Below are 4,310 nucleotides of genomic sequence, written 5' to 3'. Positions count from 1 at the left end.
CACCAAAAAAAAAAAAAACAATCAGGAAATTTGTCAAAACCAAAAAAACTTTCCCACAAAAAATTTGGGTTTTGACGCATCAGCGTTTCCCAGTGGGGGGGGGGGTGGACATTTTGTTGAAAAACTCCCAACCTTCTCTGAGGGAGGAAGGCGCCTCCCCATCTCGGGAATGGACCCCAGCCCAGCCAGAAGATAAAGACCAAAGAAGGGGGCGGGGGGAGGAGAAATAGGATGGTTGAGTGCGTGAGCCGTGCCCAATACAAGAGGGGGCGGAGTCATGGCACAGGGGGCGGGGCCAAGGAAGTGCCCTATGTGAGGTTGGGCCCAGCACTCTGGATTGCTTTGCCCTGGCCCTGGGGTCTAGCTGGCACTGCTCAGACGCAGCTCCCCACGCCACTGACACACAGTCAAGATGGGAGGGGCGGAGGGGTGTAAGGAAGACACAGAAGTCCAGGCAGCCTGTTCTCCGGCTGACTCATTCCCTCCCCACCGGAGCCCAGACAGTCTTGGGGTGACAGCAGGACTCGTCGGCCCATTATCCCACCGCCGGAGCAGCGTTATCCGCACCAAGGCACGCAGCTTGTGTCTGCAGCAGGACGAATTCACCCAGCGCTCAGCATCCTGATCTGACTGCAGCCTCGTCCCCGGGGCCGCACAGCTCCAGTGCCCTCCCTCCCCCGCCTTCCCTCAACGCAAGGTCCAAGCTCACCCCCGGCCCACCAGAGGATCTCATCACTATGCAAAGCAGACGCCTGTCATTGGCTGCTGGCTGCTCGCCCCATTAATCCCCTGCTGGAAGACGCTGCCGGGCTTTTTGACAGCGGTTCCGCAAACGTGAAGTCGATTTAATTAAATCGGGGGGGGGAGAGAAAGAGCAAAATCTTTTTATTAAATCAGTAAATAGCTGGCAAAGCCGGAGCTGAAAGGGGGGCCGGGATGGGGGGCAGAGAGGTACCAGGCCCAGCAGGAACCCCATAGCCCTGGCAGCAGCAGAAGGGACCAGTAATGGCAGCCCCCAGTGTAGGGGTCCAAGCGATATCTGGTCAGAGACGCCAATAGCTCCCACAGCTGCACAGGCCAAGCTGTGAAATCAGCAAGATAGCACATCCGGGGCACTGAAAATACAGAGCACCTTGCAAGAGGGTGGGGGGTGGTTAGAGCACAGGAGTGGGGGAAATCAGGACTCCTGGGTTCTACCCCCAGCTCTGGGAGGGGAGTGGGGTCTGGTGGTTAGAGCAGGGGGGGCTGGGAGTCAGGACTCCTGGGTTCTACCACCAGATCTGAGAAGGGAGTGGGGTCTGGTGGTTAGAGCAGCAGGGCCTGAGAGCCAGGACTCCTGGGTTCTACCCCCAGCTCTGACAGGGGAGTGGGGTCTAGTGGTTACAGCAGAAGCGAATGGTGCCTTGAGTCCTGGGTTCTATTCCTATCTCGGACACTGATTTGCTGGGTGATCTCAGGGTATGTTACTCCCCATCTGTGCTGTGCCTCTATTTCCCCCTATATGTAGAATCCACCCAGGTCACTGCTAGGAGGAAGGTCACCAAGCCACTCAAGTCCTGTAGCTTCCCCTACTGCCGCAATGTTAAGAGACACTAGAGCATGGGGGTGGGGATGAAGATATTTACTACATCACGTCAGCCCAGCACCCTGCCACCAGCACCCGTCAACATCCAAGGCTTCCGAATCAGCCATGCTACTGGCCGAATGCGCTGCAGGGGCAGTTGAGGAATCCCCTTCCTGACCCTGCTCCAGGGCCCAGCTCCTGCCCTGGAGCATGACCTTGACTACTCTAACTCCCCCGGCATGGGCAGCAGTCTGGAGCACCGCACAGCAATGCTGTCCATGTGTCTGTCCTGCTGCGACACGGAGGGGCCGAGATGCACCCAGGGAAGCACTCCAGTGAGAATAGCTTTAGCAATTACCACTTTCCAAGAGGTAAGCTGGTCCCGCGTGCCCAACAGACACCTTTGCCCAGGGCTTGTTACACAAAGAGACACAAGACCCACAAAACATCCCCCAACCCCACTCCAGAGCCACTGGGGACAGTTTGGTTTGGTACTGCAGGGTCTTAGGTTAGAGCCAGCTCAGAGGTGGCACAGACCCTACCAACACCTACCCCATACACCAGGGAAAGGCAGCCGGCCCCATTCCTCTCTCCAGCCTGTGGAGACCATATCTGGGGGAGAGACCGGCCCCACCCAGCACTCCCAGCTACAGCCTGAGCTCGGAGAGGCAGGGCACCACAGTGAAGAAGCTCACCACACCACTGACCCCTTTCCAGCTATGACACCGCACTGAGGAAGCTCACCACAACCCCAGCCCCTCCCTGGCTAGGACAGCGCTGCAAGGAATCTCGCCACACAACCGAAGTCCTAGCTGACTCCGGCTCAGTGACATTGGGGTCACGGAGGAACCTGATGACCGGACAATCGCGTGTTTTATGAGCAACGCCCCCCCCTTTCAACTTCCACCCCACCTGCTTTCCCCTCTGAGCAGGCTGAGAATGAGATGGGGGAGGACGCAGCCCATGCACCAGAGAAGCTGACAAGCTCTGACAGACAGACAGACACCCCGCACCCCAGAGGGCTTGCCATAGCACTACAATGAAGTTAGTGGAGCAAAGCGGATTTATGCCAGCTGGGGATCTGGCCCCACCGACTCCAATGGAGTTACAGCCAATTTACCCCAGCTAGGGATCCAGCCCTGCACTGTAAGGTCTCTGGGGCAGGGACTCTTTATGGCTTGCCCGCATAGCGCTCAGCACAACGGGGCCCTGATCCCCAGTTGGCGCCCCAGCTACGGCAAGACTAAATACCAGTCAGACCTCAGAGGAACACCTCACCTGCCGTCTCCGGCCTCCCCCTAGCTGCCTTATGCCAGCACAACCCCACAGCCTGCAGGATCTTCCCTTCCACCCGCACGTGGAGGAGAAGACAATAGGTGCTTGGTCTAATCGGTCAATGACAAGACAGCCCTTCCCCTGCATTAGCACTGGGACTGGGCACAGACTGAATTCTGTTCCTGAAGATGCCAAAACAGAAATGACCAATGGTCTGTTGAGTGCAGTGTCCCCACCACCCCCTTCCTTGCTGCACCAGAGAAGACCAATGGGCCAGTCTAGATCCATTCTCTCCTGGATGGCATGGAGGAAACGGACCTAACTGTGCACTCGGATTGGGTGCCTTCCTGACCATTAGCCAGTGATCAGCTCTGAAGCATGAGGGTGAGGTTTTGTATTAAAAAACAATCTTAACTTTTTTCCAACTTCTACCCAAGCACTGTGCATTGGTAGCATCCTGTGGCAGGGAATTCCACAAGTTAATTTTGTGCTACACAGGAGAGCATAGGTGCTGGAACTAGGGATGCTGGGGGTACTGCCACACCCCCTGACTTGAAGTGGTTTTCATCATATACAGGGTTTACAGTTGGATTCAATAGCTCTCGGCACCCCCACTATAAAAATTGTTCCAGCATCACTGCAGGAGAGAATTAATTTTCTTCTACTTTCAGTTTATCGCTTCTCTATCCAGAGGTATCAGGAATATCCTCCTTTCTCTAGCTCTCAGGAAAACCCTGACCCTAAAAGCCCAGTTGCTATTATACTTAGTGGGAGATCTACCAACTAATGCCTCATGGTCACCCAATAATTCACTACTTTGTTGCTTACCGGATTCATGATCCAAAAGCAGTTTAAACTGCAAGCCCATCCAAATCAGGAAGAAAGGTTGGCCCTGGGTTGTTCCTGTTGGGAACACAGCTCTTGAGGCCTGGCTCCCAGTCTCCTGCTCTAACCACTGACCCCACTCCCCTCCCAACGCTAGGGATAGAACCCAGGCGTCCTGGTTCCCAGGCTCCCTGCTCTAACCACACCGCCATAGAGAAAACACACAAAGATCAACAGATTCCAACCACAGGGCAGGGGACAATGTAACCTAGGACATGGTGGTGCCATCAACTTGAGTCAGGCCACAGGCCGGGCCCAGGGGCTCCCAGAGGCCAGGGGGGTCTGAGATGTTTCGATGCAAGTTAAATACACAAAGGAAGGGGAGAGGAAGCCTCCTGCTCACCTGCCCCAGGAAAAGGGGGCTCCCCTACCCCTAGAAAACACTAAAACTGCACAGCTGGGGGCTCCCACAACCCCATAGACCCCCACACTACACAGCTAGGGGCTCCCCCCACACCCACTCAGAACAGCCTCATGAACCCCACACCCCCCCTAACAGCCTTGTACACCCCCCACTGAACAGCTGGGGGGTCCCCCCCCACTTCAATAACAGCCCCATACACCCCCAAAACAGCACCATAGACCC

General features: G+C 56.0%; 1 protein-coding gene across 1 annotated transcript in view; it reads right to left on the bottom strand.

Annotated features, from left to right (window-relative positions):
* Nucleotides 1–4,310, bottom strand: part of DACT3 (dishevelled binding antagonist of beta catenin 3) — a 23,668-nt gene that overhangs the window by 18,890 nt on the left and 468 nt on the right. The gene's annotated exons all lie outside the window — the stretch shown is intronic.

The sequence above is a fragment of the Terrapene carolina genome, unplaced genomic scaffold, assembly GCF_002925995.2.
Source record: "Terrapene carolina triunguis isolate 2854851 unplaced genomic scaffold, T_m_triunguis-2.0 Scaffold517, whole genome shotgun sequence".
Lineage (NCBI taxonomy): Eukaryota > Metazoa > Chordata > Testudines > Emydidae > Terrapene > Terrapene triunguis.
The sequence above is the reverse complement of the archived record's forward strand: the minus strand, read 5'-3'. Positions and strand labels throughout refer to the sequence as shown.